The sequence below is a fragment of the Linepithema humile genome, chromosome 3 (genome assembly GCF_040581485.1).
Source record: "Linepithema humile isolate Giens D197 chromosome 3, Lhum_UNIL_v1.0, whole genome shotgun sequence".
In the NCBI taxonomy this organism is placed as follows: domain Eukaryota; kingdom Metazoa; phylum Arthropoda; class Insecta; order Hymenoptera; family Formicidae; genus Linepithema; species Linepithema humile.
Genome location: NC_090130.1, coordinates 1,721,132 through 1,741,529, shown reverse-complemented (window position 1 = coordinate 1,741,529; position 20,398 = coordinate 1,721,132). Strand labels below are relative to the sequence as shown.

General features: G+C 37.6%; 1 protein-coding gene across 3 annotated transcripts in view; it reads right to left on the bottom strand.

Annotated features, from left to right (window-relative positions):
- The window catches only part of LOC105676371 (uncharacterized), a 104,814-nt gene that overhangs the window by 59,352 nt on the left and 25,064 nt on the right, over window positions 1–20,398 (bottom strand). For all 3 annotated transcript variants that reach the window (XM_067351310.1, XM_067351309.1, XM_067351311.1), the window contains one exon: window positions 354–480. The gene's annotated coding sequence lies outside the window, so the exon portion shown is untranslated. The remainder of the gene's footprint in view (window positions 1–353; window positions 481–20,398) is intronic.

The following is a 20,398-nucleotide window of genomic DNA, read 5'->3' as shown; positions in this document are numbered from 1 at the left end:
AGCTGCATGAAATACAGATTGTTTCCGCAAAATGGAAAGCGAGCGCGTACAGGTTTTCTCAAGCTGTTTGCATTTTAATATATTGTGTGAAAAAATTGAGATAAATATAGAAGTAAAGCTAACGCATTTTGCAATTTTCTTACTGCAAATCTAATTCTTTGGTACAAAGTGAATAATTCCATCTATTATATTTATTAGTCGCATAAAATTGAAATATACTTTAGTATATTTATTTTTGTAATTTCGCTAAAGTCTTCCAGAATTAATAATGTAAAAATATTCTTATATACCTTTGCTTAAAAAAGTTATGCATTATTCATAATAACCACTGAATGAATATCAATAAACCTTACCTTGACCCAGGTTTCGTGTTTGAATCCCGCCGGTTCCCGAAACAGACTCGTCTCCCTCGTTCGCACCCGTTTTCGAGTCTTTGTCGAACACTCGTTCCTTATAGAATCGCCGTGTCGTCGCGTCTTTCTGAAAGAAAGAAGAACAACCGCCATCAATCTCAAGCCGCACGAACGAGAGTTTGCGAACTGGTCGATCGCGTCTGATTTGAAAGTTACGGAATTCGGGAAGTTGCGTTGCATGCTTGCGCAAAGTGAGCGATCGCAGAGCGAGAGTAAAGACGTCACCTTCAGCGGTGCTTTCGAGCGAAAACTGGCATGTGCAAATAGTGTTACAATATGTTGGCTCTCGGCATCCGTCGTTGCACAACGGATTACGGGAAGTTTAAACAAATCGCCGCGGGCTAGGGTTGTTACACACTTTAGCCCGTGAAACAAAGTTGCAAGTAATTCGAGAAACATGTGTCGGGAATTGTATGCGTTAACAAAGCCCGATGTGTTCGCATAATTGTTACAATAACTCGTAACAGGAGTAAAAGACTAAAATTTCCAAACTAACGATATTAATGGGCGTAATTAGTGTTTTCACTAATGACGTGCGTAATATTTCGTATTAATTAATTATTTTGCATTAATTAATTGCCGTATTAAGTAACGCATTGCGTATAGGCCGTAAATGCTTCTAATAATATCGCGCGTTTTCATATGGCTGCGCGCCGTTATTACACCCCGTTCATGTTATATTGTATTCGAACAATATGCATCTGTGTCTAAATCCGCAAAATTGCATTCTATCTCCATTTTCACATATCAGACGCAAAATGTAACGCAAACGAAACACGAGTCGAAGCGTGTTCCGTGTACGAAGAATTTCTTCCGGAACATAAACTCTAAGAGAGAAAGTAATTTGAATATCTCGCCCGTTCTCTACACGCGCGTACGTTCCATCGACGTTCACAACCCGCTTCGTAATTTCAACCGCAGGCATGGCTCACATGATACGATTCATATACTACGAAAACATCGCTCGAGGATGCTTTATATCAACGATCCTCAAAGAGCGGAAAATAGCGCCCACGCTTTCCCACACTCTCGACGTACATCGCTGTATCTTTATCCTGATTTTCGTGTTTCATTGAGAGATTCCTTTGCCCCGTCGCCCTTTTCGGCATACTTTATCGCCGCGGCGCTTACGTCGGAGGCAGTCCATGTATCCGCCGTAACAGCACGTAATTCTTTTCTTTCTCGACAAGGATCCCAGATAGAGGTAGTGGAAATGAGATTTTCAGGAGCAATTTGAAACGAATTTGCCTGTAAAAGGATCGAGATGGAGGACGGGTTCAAAAACGAAGAGTGAGGTCACGCTGGGAAAATATAACTATGACGATGATAACGGCGGCGACGACGACGACGACGACGACGACGACGACAACGGCGGCGGAGAAGGCGAAGAAGAAAGGCAATACTCTGCGGAATGGCCCGCTTTATTATAGCTTCTATACAGCGCCTGTGGATTTTTCCGTCGAGTATGGTTGACTTTGCATTGTGCGCTAAGTCACTCAGGAATTTTCAGCGCGGTCGGAATCTCACAAAATCAATTCCAGAGATTGCTCGTGAACACATAATACGCGTTTCGTCTACGCAAACTACGAGAGTGTAACATCAGTCGCAGTAGCGTTCAAGTCATTTAAGCCGCATTAAGACTTGGGGTTGTTCGAAGTAAGGCGAAACTACGATGTTATCCCACACACATATACACGCGTGCATACTGTATATTCCGCAGTAATCCGACATATCTTTCGCCTTAATTCCTTAGACCTAGGATACGTGCGGGGCAAACTCGTGCGAAACTTTCCGCCGATCTAAGAAAATTGCGCTAAACAGAGTTCATCGATGTAGAAACAAATTTGCGTCGCGAATGCATTCTTAAAAGTCTGTCAATAATGGTGAAAAAATGTATAAAATATGTCATTGAAGTCGCTGAATTGAGCAACAAACTTCAAGCGGTGACAATTTTGCAATCGCGAGAGAGCGAAATGAATCAAATCGCTTTCAAATTAGCTGAAATAAAACGACGTCAATGGAAAATTTCTATTTTCTCAGCTTTTTGTCCGACAAATAGCGCATTAAATTGCAACAATGGTGCTCGCGCGCAGCTGTAAATTTCACTCCATTGATGGTCTTTTTCAAAGCTTCGAATAAAGATTGATTGATGAAGAATGACGTAGACATTCCGTGAATACAAAAATCACAGTCGCTATTAACAATGCATAGTGTTATTCCATTTTTATTTATGTATTTTTTCGTTATTTATAACTCTTTCCAGATTGTTCAAGTCGCAAAGATTTCAATTATACGATATTTAGAATGGTAGAAATTTAAATAAATAGTTTCTAGTATATCTACCATTTGCTGGCCCAAGATTTCCAAGAAAGTTATAAACAACTATATTACAGACTTGCTAAATCTTTCACGTCATCTGGTTTTCGCCCAATATAGGACCTCTGCGAATTTCCATAAAATTGGGAAACTGTGGCTGAAACGAGCGTAAAGTCTAGAACGTCGTATAAATTCAAACTTCCGCATCTCAAATTTCTTTCCGCCGATATGAACCACATTCTGGCATACGTAAGGAAAGATTAAATTCTCGCGAGAAAGAAATTTCACGATCTAATATAACATGTGTTTGTATGTTTTTTTTTTTTTTTAATTAACTTACACTCTTTTTAAACATTTGTAAATGAGCACGACGTATCAACTAAAAATTAACAAATTAAAAATTTTAAATAACAAAACATAAAATAAATTGCCCATATGTGTCAATGCGTCTTGTGGAGAATTATTTTAATATTTTCATAACAGTTCAAGCTTGAGTTTTACTTCGGAACGCGTGAAACGTCACGCAACGCGACGTTTATTCGCACTCTTTCATCGCCGCATATTCGAATCTTTCTTCAGAAAACAAAGGCTGTTTGATGTTCACGCAAATACATGTCGATTTTCGTGCTAGCAAGTCAACTCCGCAGAAATAAAAATGAAGAAGTTCTCGAAAGAATCAGTGCTATGAAAAGCCACGACAAGCCACCCGGGTTGAAGCAAGAAAGAGCACTTTAAAGCTGGCCTGGTACCATTCATTCGAGTGGATGATTTTTCCTGCTTTTTCGTGACGACGGCAATCCAACGCTTCAATCGCTGTTAGATCTGCCTTTGAATTCTTCTATTCGTTGCTTTTATTTGTAAAGAGAAAATTGTCCAAGTGTGATTTAATCACTGACAATTCCAATACTTTAACTTTTAAATTCGATTTAAATGGATTATCCATAATACATTTATAATCTCGTTAAATCGCAATTATTCACTTGTTGTTGTAAATTATTTATGACTACTGATTTAATTACAAGATTGAATTTTTACATCTCAGTCTACTATTAACGGATATAAAAATACAATTGTAATTTTATTATTAGCGAAAAATAATCGATAATTTATTTTTATAGAAAAGTCTTTCGCGTAATTTAATTTTTACGTATGGATCTAATGTTCAAACAGTATTATCATTATACTTTATATTTACTCTAGCATGTTTTCTTCTTCTATTTAATATTTTTATGCTTAATATAGTTTTTTAACTTTGTATTACTCTTTGATACAGTCTTCTGAGTTTTGTGAACACGATCTCATTCCGCAATTTTTCTTTTTCTTCTATGTAGGATCTAACAATCCGAATCCTCGAAGCGAGATCGTTACCGAGCTTTCTTCACTTTGAACATCTCTGGCAAAGTCGAACGCAGCTTCACCTTTCATTATCGTACTTCAAACTGACTCGCAAAAACGGAACATAAAGTAACTTGTATGCGAAGAAGTACTACAAGAGAAAAGAATTGACAAAAAATATGCTGATCATACAATATTCTTTTTGTGACTTAAGTATAGTAAAAGTAAAATTTGTTTTTATATTATTAACAATATAGGAAATTTTGAATACATTTATTATTCTTTCGAGACGCTAATAAGCAAATAATTATTCAGTACTTATTTAATAACTTTATTTCTATTCACGTGTTTTTTTCTCATGTTATATTATTCAACGCGCAATTTAAAAAACGCCATCAATTATTTGCATATAATTACATTTCTTTCTCAATATATAATTTAATTAAAAGAGAGAAGAGTTTGAGAAATATTGATATAAAATGCAATAATATATCACGACACATTTCATAAATCCAAATAAAATATTGCAGAGACAGTATTATTCAAGTGTTCGCCCCAAAATTAATTGCTTTTTTCATGATTGCTAACAAAAATCTTCTGATGCCAATAAAAATAGTTGAAGCGCTGATAATTGCAGTCGATGAAAACAAAAAAATAACATTTCCGAAGCGCTCTCAGAGAAAGAGCTGTATACGGCTTGCAACAGCGTGCTATTGCAGCCTGCCTTATACGGTTGGTCATTTTCACTATTTCCCAACTGTTACTTACTCAGATACTTTAGCTCGCAACGGAAATGGTGGGTGATTTTGGGAGCAATAACAGCGCGAAAGCATTGAGACATTACCGATAATATCCATTACTGTCTACGTTCAGATTTATTTGTTATATTTACGTCGTATATACCACACACAATCGATACAATCTTTGCACACTGCGAACACCACCTAAAGGCGTGTTTTATTTTAAGAAAACATGTTTCAAAGATTTCTTATATAGATATGATATAAAAAAATGATATGTCAGAGAACGATATACAATAAGCGCGTAGCATATACATATTTAACGATGTTATACGATACTGTTTCGTGAAATAAAATATTTATATGTAGGGGTCTCTCTTATATTGTGAATATTTATGACGTACTTAAAAAATTTCTTACTAAAATACATGATGTTTCCAACATTTCTTCCTCCTCGACGGGAGGATTACCAAAGAATCATAATTTCTGCAAGCCATTTAAAGTGTACGTAAGAATCTCGCGAGAAAAAGAGAAAGAGCTTATATTTTGTATAAACCACTCTGTACATTATCTGCGTAGCATTTGCATCAGCTTCTCTGGCGAGAATTAAATCTGACTACATAGTCAATTACGTTTGACCCTATTAATTTAACTAGCGCATCAAGTCAAGACGCGGCAAATAATTAAAACTTACTAAATTAACGAGAATACTGATTCCAGACGCGACAGATACGTAATTAAAAGTCGTGTAAATTCTATTTCTTCCACTTTATACTGCGCTGCGGAATAAACAAGATAATCTGTAACATTTCCATGCGCGTTGGAGATTTTCATAAAACTCGCGCGACCTGCTTGGAAAATGTAATTATATTTATCCATTAGCAAGATTTCATACACGCAAGTTTCAATATCTCATTCCATTTCTACTCTTGCCGTGCTCTTTTTCACGAGAAAATACATCACAAAAAATTATTCTTGACATTCGCGTAAATTTTTATACGAAATATATCGAACAATCGTACATATTTAAAATTTATGTCACGCACAAATATAAAGCTTTTGACATGTCCCGCTAAATATCTTTATCTCTCAAAGGATCTTGTTCCGAAAAAGAAAAATATATCAGGGCTTTATAACTCCGACATGCTAGTTAACGTGTAACGTAAATTGCTTTTGTCGCGCAAACTTTTCCGACGTATTCATATTACAGTGCGTAACCGCAGCAGTGACCGGCGTTTCACATGGAATATTCAGTTAAACCTACGGCGTCCCACCGTTATTTGAATGGAGAAGCACAGAGAGAATAAACGTTAACGTACGCTGAAAATTGTACCATGGCGTTTTCAGCGAAATACCAGCGAATAATCATCCGTAGTCGACACGTAGGCTACCATGTTCGGTCGGCAATAAAAGCGGCACTCGCTCATCTAAACCTTTGGTGATATTGAATGGAATGACCGCGGTGCAAGGGACCGAACTGTAAAACCATCGATACGCTTGTCGGGCACTGCAAGCTACCAATGCGCCCGGCAGTAAAGCGCGAACACGGATGGGGTTCTGACCAATGTTCGGCTGCACCACTGAAAATCGAGAACTGGAAGTTTCTAAATAGTACGGGATGCTCGCGGTGCAGCGTTAATACGATGCCGTTGGATAATGGAAATTCTGCACATGAAATGTGGAACTTCCTCATGGAAGGATTTCATTAAAATTTGGCCCCTGAAGGAATATTATTCTAAAATGTTAATTTTTCCACAAGCGTAAAAATCAATAAAATTTTATTTAAGAAACGTGCGAAAAAATAAAATTATAATTGAAGATTTGAGAATTTCGGTCTCTTTAAAACGATGCAAAAATTCCAGAACGTATTAAACCGAAAGTAATGCAATCGTGAAAATTCGGACTCTCCGAGGGTATTAAAAAAAATTGGCACGCAAAATATTTCGTAAGGATGCGAATATCATTCATCGGCCGATGAATGATTGGTCGCGCTACCAAAAAATGGAGTCGATAATCAAATTTTCCGGCGGAATCCATCATGCGCGCTAGTGAAGTGATGCGTTTATCGATTATCACCGTGCGGTGTAGCATTCCGCCGCCGCTGCGATTAATGCTTAACAATATACGCCGTGGATTAAGTGCACTCGGCAAGAGTAATCGATGTTGGTAGCTGACGGTCTGTGAATGACTGATCGACGCAGTTTCTGCATCCTCGCGTTTCTGCCTCGTGTCGTAGTGCCATTGTTCGTCGACTAATTAGATTCTCTTCGAGATTAATCTGAAGATCTGAACGAAGCGGAAGCAAAGGAGCCGCCGATTATTATTGCGGAATAATAATCGGTGACCGAATATATAGCAGAATATGATTCGGTAACTAAGTTGTAGTTAAAGCAAAGTCTCTCGTTAGGGATTGCTTGTTAAGAAAATAAAGTAGCCTGTGCTATAGCCATTGATTTGCATGAAAGCCCTTCACAGACGCTGATAATTTTCAATGAAAGTAAATTCTACGTAATAAATTTCAAGTAAGTCTCATATTTAATTTAATAAAATATCGGATTATTTATTTTTTATATAAAATTTAGTATTTTCAATACTTAATAAAGTAAAAGGCAATAGGGCTTGTAAAGTTTTGCAATTGTTATGAAAACGTATATTATATAAAGAGTTCCATTTTTAAAAAATCTCTGAAAAGTAATATAAGAGAAAACATTTTGTGTGAAAAAATATGCAAATCTCTAGAATCTATTAAATTCTTACCCATTATTTTTCTTAATAAATGGACTTACTAATGAAAGATTTATAATCGAAATTGTGATGAAATAAAAACTAATCTTAGCAAAACCTTCGGTATCGAAGCCTCATTGATCGCTTTACGAGATAGTAAATCACTATTACATGATGAGAATACTTCCGAGTATCTTCCGACATTTTTAATGTGTATACTCAACAAATTTACACTCACGAGAAGCTTCACCTCCAAACTTTTCACCGATTCTCTGACCCTCTGACCCTCTTAATCGGCCACGTACGGCAATGTGGCTCGAATCAATCGCTCGTTTTGTGTGATCTAAAACATTTACGATAGGAGCCTCGTTTCCCGCGTATAAAAAAAAAACTTCAATGCATGGAATAAACTTCGGTTATTTTTGGACAATCTCACGTTTATCGACGACAACTTGTGCTTACGAGCGCGCAGTAATTCTGAGTTTGATTTCAATTTTGCAGTGCAGCATGTGAAATATTTTACCTCTGAAAAATAATTAAGTCTATAATAATATTCGCAAGATGTGTAACATTATGAATTTTACTGCAAAAATAAATGTATGTATGTATCAGATATTTTTTACTTTCTGTGCAGTTAGGCGAGTTTCTAGCTGCGGCAGAGTGCGCGAGCAATTTAAAAATTTAAGCTATAAAAATATGACTACCGCTTTTTTCAGTTGCAAATGTAATTACTACGTTGCAGTAGTGTGGAGGGAAGCTGCAGTAAACACGGGTTTCCGGAAAATACGAAGCGCATACGCATTTATGTTCGGAGCAGAATGAAAGGTGGCGAATTTTTTATGACGCTCGAAGACTAATGTAACTTTTACATTTCGCGTATATGCGAGGTGGAAATGACACAGCGCCGACGTAAATCCGAGGATCGTGCTCGTCCATGGTATCGTTAATAATTCCCGAGTATGACCCTTTTTCTTCCGTCCTGTATCTCTCACATGACACGCGAAAGCCCGCGGCGGGCCAGTGCCGAATTAATTACGACGATAAATCATTCGATCTCGTGCTTGACCTCTCGAGTCACTCCCCTCGATTCCGCGGCTCCGTGCCAAAAATAAATTAAGTACTAATTGATTTGTAATGAATCTCAACACTTATATCACTTCGCGAGAGCGCTGTAAGAGTCGGTGACGTTCGCTGCTTTCCGAGCAGAAAGCATTATTGAATTTGACATCGATTAAAATTAAGCCAATTGAGAAAATATGCTAAAATATTATCACCATTGGCTTGATGCTTTATTTTGTAAACGGCACAGATTTACCGAATCAAGCTTTATTTGCCAAACCTGTGCCATTTGCGATTTAACGAACGTATTCACGGATTTTTAAATCGTGCACAAATTGCCGGGAGCAGAGAACGGCCGGGCAATATTAAACAAGACACTGAGAAAGAGACGGGAGCGAAAATTTATTCGCGCTAAATCGGGGGTTTGCTCATGGTAAACGGAGGATCTAGTTCGCGATCAAATTACAAACTGTCTCCCGTAAAGCGCTGGAAATTTTTATTGAATTTACCGCGGGAACGAAACACCCGTCTCGCAATATCGGATATACCGACTGAAAAAAATAACCGTCTCCTATAAAATATGTTTTACATAATTAATATATGTATCCGGCGTAGGCAAATACGTGAAACATTTCATACTTCTGATACGCGCATTCAATCCTGATCAAACGTCGATGATTAAGCTTAAACTCCACTAGTCTCTGTCAACCGATTGAAATGGCTCGTGCAATCGTATTCGCGATGCCATTTTGTTATCGAGTATTTTCTGAAACGAACAATCGACGATAAACTTCGTCATCGACGATTAAATAATGTCCAAATTTTCTTTTACTGTTATGCAAATGCAGAAGAAAAAAAACATTGAAGTGAGAGAGTTCAAAATGACTCCACGGACAGACACAAAGAGCAACAAACATGACTAAGAAAAGGGAAGGTACACTGACAGACGAGGCGGAAAACAGAGGCATTTCCGCGCGCTAGGAGAAGGTCACCGCGAGAGACGCAAAGGGGATTCTCCGTTTTCGCAGTACTTTCCTCGTCTCATTCCGTCTCTGGCAACAACGATACCTCCGAGAATTCGCGGCGCAAATGCAAAATCATACCTGCCATGACTGTGCACGAGTCCTCCCCGGAGAGCAACAGGCACAGTAATTACGAAATTATTACTCACTATTTCCGTGATAACTCTTGCGTGAAACCGAGTAATAAAACTCTTACATAACAAAAATTTTTGTTACTAAACTCTTTCTTTTATTTATATAGATGTTACAACTTAATAATAATGTATGCGTCAATCACGTTTTAGTCTAATTATAAGACTTTTTAAATTGTTTCAAGCTTTTGTGTAAAAATTATGGATAATTAAAACATATTCACATAAAACATAGCTATAAAAACTAAAAAAAAACCATAAAAAATCAAGTAAAAGAGTAATAACACTTATTTTGTAAATTGGACTTAATAAAATTAAAATAAGAATTAAAATTTCAATATAATAATAAAAAGATTATAAATTTTTACATATTTCTCGTTTGCCTATTGTCTGCTTCTCTTAAATATGCCGTAATCCTGGCATTCCTCAGCGACTCCGCCTCATAGTATCCCCAAAATTGCGACGAGGTTTTCGATATGTCGTGTAATTACAAGAATTAGATACTATTTTACCAATTAATTACATAATTTCGCCGGAAAAATCGATTTTTATTACAAATTAGGTGTTAATTAAGTGTTCCGCCTGTTTGGCTGAAAGCGAGAGGAACGGCAACGTTACACTGTAAGCTTAAAATATCTATGGCTTTGACCTCACAGATGGCTTTGGGAGTTATAACTACGAAGCATTAGTGAAGACTGAGCAGTCGTATAAATCGGGATTACAGAATAACGATCAGTTTACCAACTATATGTAGTTTAGAGATACAGCAATAAAAGCGTGTCGCACCAAGCATTCTAACATAGAAAGGATTAGAGCAAACATTCCAGCCTCTAGCTTTAGCTCCATTACGTCTGGTGGAAAATTAACATTTTAAGACCGGTAAAGATATCATGTTAGAATGCTGTGACATAAACTTTGTAGTAATACCAGTAGTGAATTTCGCGCTATGTTCCCTAGAAAATACATATAAAGGTAATTTAAACGTCGCAGTATTATCAGAGTTGAGTATTAAGACAGCACGTATTTAACGTTCCTCCAGTTTCACACGTGTTCGAAACACCGATTAATACTAGTCGTTGATTTTGGAAAGTGGTGTAAGTCCAATTTCGAGAAAATCGATAACATAATATTTTTGAGTGAACTGAAATGCAAATTCTTTAATCCCGAAATAAAGAAAAATAAACTATTTTCAAAATAAACGGGGCTCAAATCCGTCATATGAGAAAACAACAATGCTGCCGACGCGAAATATACGCCTCTCTGATTACGTTCATGGAATTTCGTTGCCCGACATGTTACACGCGAACACTACGGAGTAGTGTAACAAGGTAGATGTAATATTAACGTGCAAATAAAAACGAGCAACAAACGATGAAAGTCGTTGAGCGAGGAACGCGCACAAAGCACAACAAACAAGCTAAGCCCGCGAGGCACAGGAATTCAAACAAAGCAAGAAAGGCGCATTGTAGCTCCTGATCATTGGATAGTGCAGGATAGTGAGCTGAGTAAATGCGGGATATTCAGCAACTTGGTCTTTATGCCGCTAATGAATAGCAACAATGTAATTCCAGTCCAGCAGTTTATATCGCGGAGCTTTTAACCCCCTTTGCGTTGGTACGCAAAAGTCTAACAATACAGCATTATTTTTCCACATTGTTGTGCCGCTGCATGTATGAGATATCGTTAGAAGCAAAATATTTTATGCTAGACATATCTCTTTGTGAGATGTAACGCGAAAATAATTTTTCACCGTACAAAACATTTCGGACAAAACAAGATATCCGTTTAGAGAAAAACATTTTGCTTCAATATTACAGAACACGTTTAAGGAACGTTAAATATTCTATATTCGTATTTCTAAATCGTCAAAATCTCGATGTTTACGAGAAGAATACGGAGAAAATAGTTTGTTTGGAAAATGTCAGCGCTGTGTAAGCAGCGTTCGTAAAATGCACTTAGCATAAGAGCACTCGCACCTGCGCCGTACAAATTCACCACCAAATTGCACGCCACGCCATATAGACGGCCGGCAATATTTATGGGTGAATTATACGAATGCTTTTCTCGCTCGATACGAACACGAAATGAACGAGTTTTCCTCTGAAGGCAATTTATATTGCTGCACTCGGCACAGTGTTTTTGCTATCTAATTAACATTCTCTAATCACGGAAAAATGCTTATTAACGAATAAATAAAAAATGTGCGCAGTAATAAATTTAAAACTCCATTACTATATTTTAATAAATTAATAAACACATTAATATAAATTACGAATAATGCGCTTCTTTTTCCATAAATAATAAAGAGAACAATTCTCTGTGTTATTAATTATTTTGAAAAATCAAATATTGTAGAATCCAAGTTTATTTTTACAAAATGTATTTATTTTTATTCTGCACCATTACGAAAGTGAAAAGTAATACGAGTAAAATGATAAATTTGTTATAAAAATATTATTGATATTAGGTTAATGATTTCAAAATTATATATAGGTCATGAGAAATGATAGTCAAGATCGATGGCCAACCTTTTTCTGCACGCAGAATGCTGTAAGAATTATTAGGTCACGAGAACATTCGCCAGCATAGCGTCGCGGAAGATACATCACCTGACGAAAAGAAATTTACAAGCTGCACTCTCAGTCATACAAAACATCTTGCGCGTTAACTCGCGCCAACAATCCGTCCCGGCGAAGTTCGCGCGACTGCAGAACTTTTGCGCGAATTGTAAAAGTACGGTAGGCAAAATGGGACTCGCGGACTGCGAGCAAGAAACTGAAATGGTACTTCAGCACAGAATATTTTTTACATAAGGTACCCTCCTTCAAATTGCGAAAACTCGCAACTCCGCACGTGCGTTCGCGTCACGCTAAGAATAACGACCTTATGAATTTCAAGCGCGAAATTCCGAGTATTCTTGATAAGGATTTCAAAGTCAAATTCCCTCAAGTAGTTTACGAGAATGGTGTATTATCTATTAAAATGTATACGAATATACGTATATATATAAAGTATATAAAGTATGTAAAGTAATAGTTTTCTTGAAAGATCTCAAGACGTAAAGAAAAGAAGGTAGGCGTTGATTCACGAAAATCGACCGAAATGTGCAGATCGTGTTAAAATATTTATTAATTACATTACACTCTTATTCTAAAATGATATAAGTTACTTTTCAATTTAATAAAGATATCAAACGTTATCTATTAATATTATTATCACATTTACAATATAATAATTATCATCTTTGGTACACAGTTGTGTATTATTGCGCTACGCATCACATTGCTATGGAATACTTTAATCTTATCTAAGCGCTGTCCCATCCGTTACGCCAGTTTCCCGATCATCCGCGCAATTTTGCGTGTCTTGTTGGCATCAAACCATAACTGATGCACACTTGACGCGAAAAAATACGCGAACGAGAAAGGATTGAAAGAGCTACGATGCCCCGCAGACTCGACCGCTGCAAGCTTCTTCCCAATGAACTCCGCCGAAAGTTTTTCATGTGCACTGCAAAAGTGCTCCGCCGCGAGAGCCTCGCAAACTTTCCATTCGTGAGTTTTTCTTCTTTTTCTTTTCTGCGCCCTTTTCCCACTCGTTTTCTCCCTTACGCGCTTTACTCCTCTCCTCTCTTTCTCTCTCTTTTTTTTTTTTTACTCAATATCTTCTTTCGTTCGTTGCGAACTGACAAATGATACGTATTGTTGCTTTCAGCAAAATCAAGCTTCCTTTCTGCGTTTGACATTTTTAAGACAACTCTTTTCGCGGAAGCACTGTCATACAGTATATTCCTGAAGTCGGACCCTTCTTTTGGAGGGAAATACTTGGAATCTATCGAGTATGTAGAGTCAAACATTTTTTAGTAAAAATTTCATCAATTCCTGTATTTTTTTTTCATCAATTCCTATATTAATTTTTAAGACTGTATTATTAATTTCATTTTAACTTCTGAATTAAAATTTTATCATGATAAGATTCAGTATTATAACGTTAATATATGTGACCCAATTTATACATGATTTTGATCCTATCAAGCGATTACGTACGCTAACAAGATAAAAAGAGCGTACAGTTAATCTGTTAGTTTAAGGCGACCGTCCGAAAGAGATGAGAGTGTCGGAAAAGCGCAAGCACCAATTTCTGCGGATTTAGGTAGGAAACTCCGTGGCGCATTCTTTATACCTCAAGCTTGCAGGAATCGGGGATAAGCGCCAGGTATCCTTCGATTACCAGCACGATATCAGAGATAAAGGATAATCTAAGATTCATCGAGCTATAAATAATCGCGGTAAAATGGCAATTTTAAGCATTCAGAAAATTTAGAAAAACGAAAGATAAAAGATTGTTGCTCTATTTTTTTTTTATTTATCTTCGCAACAGCAGCATTTATTAAAAACATGAAACAATGAGAAAAAGAAATCAGAAGCCTGACAAAATGCATAAATATGAATAATGAATATTGAACGAATATATTGCGAGGAACTCGATTTTCAAATTCCGATTTACTACTTTTCCAACCCTCGCAATCTGAAACATGAATATTCACATTTCATGAGTCGCTCTCAGCTGATGTTTTTCTTAGTTCAAGAATCACGAGGGGAATAAAGAACAAAATGCAGAGAGAGACAAAAGGCGCAAAAAGACGCGGAGTTACAAATGGACGTTTCTTCGAAGACAGAACAAGCGTCTGTAATTCCTTAATTAAATAGCCAAGCGGCGCGAGCTTGGAAAAGAAGAAATCAACGAATAATCCAATCTTATCGCGGGGAGCCCTAATAACGAGCGCGATGGACGCCTCGTCGCGGGAATAATCATCAAGACTGCCACGCTCGTTACCTTCGATCGCAGAAAAGCAACTTTCCTTTTTTTAGCGTCCTCGCAATCAGACGACGCGGTCGCGCTGATGATCGAGCGCCCCGAGGATTCGCTTCGTTATATCTCTCAAGAGAGTTATCAAAGCTACTGCCTCTTAGAAATGGCATAGAACGCTAGCTACTGATTACTGCTGTCCAGAAGTTTCGAAATACAGCTCAACATATAATTCCTTTCCAGGGACCATTCAGCGTAAATCTCGAATGTAGAACTTTGATAAACCATTTTTAATAATAAAACACAAAGTAAAATTTTGGTTTCAGTCGGAATATTAATAATTAATTTTCTCAAATAAAACGATTCAATTCGATGAGTTATTTAGCACTGAATTAGATGAAGTAAGTAATAGTGGTAGAAACCAAATAGCAGTTATAGAAACTAGGATGTTAAAGGAACTCAGCTTCCGATAGCCACTAGTTCGCAAATTCTACAAATACCGGCCTGTCACATCCCTTTGAAGAGCGTGAAAGTTTCGAGAGGAAGTGTAACACGAGCAATGCATAAATTTCATTTAGAGCTACGAAATATCATTAACGTTCGAGTATCGTTTGATCTTTGTGTAGCATCCAAAGTATTTTTAAATGATCACAGCATACCAACATTTATAACAAAGCTTGCAATTTTTTTCTTTAAAATATTTTTAATAAACTGTTTTTAATAAAAGAAAGGAAACATTTATATATATTTATACTTTATTGCAAACTATTATAACTCAAAGTGGACAACATTAAGAAGGATGTATTTTAAGAGTGAAAAATATTCAAATAGAAAAACGAGATAAACCGAATACTCATTTCGTATCACACGAAAGCATATTAAACCGACTTTAGCTCTACAGATGGTGGAACGATAATGTTGAGAGCAGAATGGAACGACTAGTGATTCAGATTGCGAGAATTCTACAAGGATTAATCTAACGGACAACCCTTTTGAGAGATTAGAAATTAAGGGAAAACGGTGAAGTGCGATTCTTGAAGGAAAAGCAAATTCACCCTCATCATACTTTGTGTGTATACAGCAAGAAATATATTAACAGCGACATAGATCTACAGTCGCCGGCAAAGCAGCTGCGCTAATCTCGCAATTTGTCTGGGAAATTAATCCTAGGAAGTTACGGGTATCTTTAATAATAATCAACCAGAGAGAGCAAAATTTTGCACATATAAGATAAATTTCAACAAAATGCGTTTAATTATTACGCAAAACGTTTTATCTTCTAATTAATTTTAAAAACGCGACAAAAATCCGAGTGCGCAGCTTTACATCGGTCGAACTGACTCGCTTTACGCAACTACACGACCTTTATTCATTCTGACGTCCGTACGTCTTGGGTTATCCGCGGATTTCGGAATCGCAGGTGCGAAGCCCAACCACGTCGCCTCCGGGAGGACTTTATATAACTAAGCCTGGCCGATGGATTTACTTCGCCGAGCTCGCATTCCCCGCGCGCCCGCCCTTTCTTTCCCGCTTGCACGTGTATGCGCGGCACACACAGCGAATGGAAAGAGAGCAACATTCCGTTCTCGACACGGCAGAAACTCGGTCGTTCAGTTTGATCCGGATCTCCCGAGGATGCTTCAAAGTCGGAATCGAACCTACTTCCCCCGCCTACATCCACCTCCTCTTTTCTGGTCGACGGTTGAAGTGCCTTGTGTCTCCTCGTCTCTCGATTTGATCCTAGCGCGTCGTAATCGATTTTAACCAAAATGTACGCTCGCCGCTGAATAATGCTCGATGATTCGCAAACTTCAGAGTAAGCGAGTGCCCTCGACATTTAAATCGGCTAAGAATCATCTCGCGCGCGACTAAAATCACTGCAAAATATTTACTTCGTTAATATGTCAACGCACAATCATATCTTGCAAGTAAACACGCAGTCAATTATTTCTTGGACGAAATTTCATGTTTTCAAAAGTCGCTCTTCTTTAAAAAGATAACGCTAATATAAATACGTGTATGTAGCATACACATAATTGTACTTCTACTTTCAATATTAGAATCTGTATTACATTTAATAGCAAAAAACGTATTTCCAATTATAAATATCCAAAACTTTTCAGATATAATCTTTAAATATGCAAGCCACATCAGTGAAAATATGATACGCGTTATCATTACGAGCAAACTGATGACAATGACGCGTGTTTTTAACATTTAACACTCCCACAATGCTCCTTTCTGGCTGCCTCTATGACTCCTGTAGGAGCTTTTTGCGCGATTCTGCATCCTTAACGATTTTCTGTCGACGCACGTGCCGCGGGCGTGGCGCTTCGATAGCTGCTCAAGAGCACATTTGAATTTATCGGTCGATATCGGAAACTACTTCGTCGATCCACAATGGCTTATTGTGGCCTCGTGGACCAGCGTGCTGCTTGCAAAGTGCAGCCGCAGATTCGCAACGTTAATATCGCCGACCCGACCTCGCAACCGTTGTCCATTTTTATGATCCACTTCAACCCACTCCTCCAGCCAGGAACTCTTATTGATGTCTTATCGCACAAAAGCTTGACCTAAGAAGGTAATAAAACGTTACAATATCGCTTCGAACATCAGGTGTTAACTTTTTAATCGCGCGAACATATGTGAAGACCGTTGGGATGATTTAAGAGATTAATATAATACATCGAAGAACGCTTAGCGATTATCAACACTTTTAACAGAGAAATTTCTTTTATGCGATATATGTATAGTACACTTATAATTCATAACATTTAATTTTTAATAAAAGACAAAGATGTTTAGATGACTTTATAACTTTCAATTTTCATAAAATTCTTTTTAACTGTCTAATTTTTGAAAACCTGAAGTTTCAGTAAAATATATCGGGACGATATATCTGGATTTTGAATTGCAATCTGTCATGCTAGAATAAAAGATAAAATCACGTCAATAACACATGATTAAAATGTGATTTTAATATTATAAATTAATCAATTAGCCGAAGACATGTATAGATGCATAATACAATTTCCTTGCAAAAATTCTGATATCTGTACAATAGCGTGGTTAAACAATACATCATGAATTTACGCCAAGTTTTATATTGGATACGAAAATATTTCTCAAAATGGCAGCTGCATATTTGCTGCTGCAGAAGGGTTGCTTCATGCTTTGCCAGGTATTTATTCCGCCACGCCAGTCTGTCGTTATTTCTCCAACGTCTATTTTATTCACGTGAAAGAATTATTCGTTAAATTGAAGAAATTCATTGACCACTAAATAGTTATCGAATATCCTCCGCATAAGACAGTACATATGCCTGCAAGCGAAGCAAGGTGAAGGATCTGCTAATGACTAATTCATTGCACATTCCGTTCCACCAAAGCTCAACCACACAATGCCCCCGCAGTAGTATAGGTCAGTATTGGACGCAGCATGGTGGAATAACGAGCAAAGCTGTTCGCGAAAGCCCTCCGCACAAAAGACTACATTTTGCACAACGATAAAACATCCCGCAGTTATAGCGATAACTGAATACCTGCTCGCGCACTTTGTGCAAATACGCGCTTTCACATGTTTCTGTCCAGAAATAGGAAAGCGTGGTATCAATTTAGTATTTGCGTCTAAATATTTTCTCGCGAATATTTTCTCGCTAACCGGCGCTCGCTTGCGAAAAGCTTCTCAAGTACATTGCGCGATGCAAATAAACAGTCTTCAAAATCTGCAACGCAAACACGGGCACCGCGATTCTCCAGACAATAGACATATTGCATATTCGATTTGGACAGAAAATGTGTTCTCTCTCTCTCTCTGAAGACTCATACTTTCAAGACACTATTATTTACTTTTGATTGTCGAAGATATTTGTATTTATATATACGATCGCGAATGCAATCATCGAGTCTAATGCTCATTTGAAATAGATGCATTTGCTTTTGCCGACAATAATGTCTTCTACAGCACCGGAAACGACGCATTATGTAAGATATGGGATAGAAGAACAGAAGAAAGTGAATGACGAAAAGGGGATTGAAAAACTTCGGTTCGTCGAGATCAAAATGGCTGCCGAAGATTGAAAATGGAAAGCGAGAGAAAAATATATTAAAAAAAAGACGTAGGCGCTGTAAAAAGGATGCAAAAATGGGAGACTCTTCCTTCAAGGAATTAAGAGAAATCCGGCGTGATTTATTATATCCGTCAACTCGCCCGCTATCTGATACTTGATAGTGAAGAATATCCGGCACCTTCGCAGCGCTGCAGTTATTTTCGATCTTTCTCTCGTTTTCGTCACTGATCTCGATAACAAAATTACGTATATAAAGGATATATAATATTATTGGCATTACGCGATAAAATAAACAATCACATAAACGAAATTATTTCCCTTGCGTATATTCTTTTGTATCGAATAATTAAATAATTTCTCTTTCAGAATTTCACACAAACTTGTCTATGAAAATGCGCGATTTATATCAACTACGCGTTTAATGAGTTGAATGTATTCAGCGCAAAAATATTAATAAATCGCAAATTCAATTAATCTTAAGTCGATGAGCCATGTGATCCGCTAAATATAAATTACCTAATTTGGGAGAGCGAAAACACGATTTATCCGAATAACGCTCGAGCAGAAAGCAATGAAAGGTTCATCCTCATATTTTAAAGATCAATTCAGTAAGAACGGGGGAAGATTAAGACGTACTCCCCGGACGCCAGAAGTCGAAGGATCGATTAGATGAGACGTGGGCGGAGTGGAGGTCCCTTGGGCAACAAAACCGCCATGAGGGCCGACACGGTAAAATGGATTCTAATCGTCCTGACGCTTCAACCGTAGGCGTTGCGAGGCATTATTCCTCCATTAGGATACTGAATAATTCACAAATCGAGTGTCTTAGTCACGCAAAGTACGACGAAAGTCCGAGGATTACTGAGACGGTTCGGGGATGAAAAACAGAGCGCAAAAATAAAAATTTTTTTGCACTCTTTATTTACTATTCTAACTGTAATAATAATGCGACGATTGATTTTATAAAATCTGTTTCATTTGTTCATTTTTATCAATTATTATAGTCGGAAAGCAACTGAGATATATTCAAATGTCTTTATAATACTTTTTTACACAAAGAAAGTGGAACAACAATTAGGACTAATTCATAAATTATAATTATTGTCCCGCCTTTCGCTCATTCATCAACAATATAATTAAATTCGTACAGCGAAACACAATTAAAGTATTCTTTTATAACGATACTGCATTTGAAAAAGAGAAAATACGCGATATTTCAATCGCCGTGCATTATTCGTGCCACGAAATTCGGCATTGTCGAGGCCGCGCCTGCCTTCAAATCATGCTCGATTTTCCGTGCAAAAGTTGCTGCGAGCCAATGGCGATCGAGCTTCGATAAATTGTCTGTGACGGCACGGTGAAACGTTGCAGAACTCGCTCGTGTACGTGCGCCGTGCGTGAGTGAGATTGTATTATGCAGCCGAGGCCGTGTAGGAGACCGAGCGCGATTACGCGCACACGCACGGGGGGCTAACAAAGTGCCTCACGGGAACGGCGTATCGACTATAGTCGCAAATGGACCAAAGAGATGCGCTTGTGTGCTCATCCGAGGTACGGCTCGAGGTACACCCTATCCCATCCTATACGCGCAACGCGCCTCAATCCACTCATTGCATTCGAATTCGCCTAACCATAATATCCGGCGCAGATCCGGTGCGTAATGCGGGTTTACGATCATGATAACGGATATTTCTCTGATCTCGTTAGGTCGCCGATCGAGAGACGGAAATGCTAGCTAAATCTGGCAGAAATAATTGCACTTTTGTTATCCTTTAATACT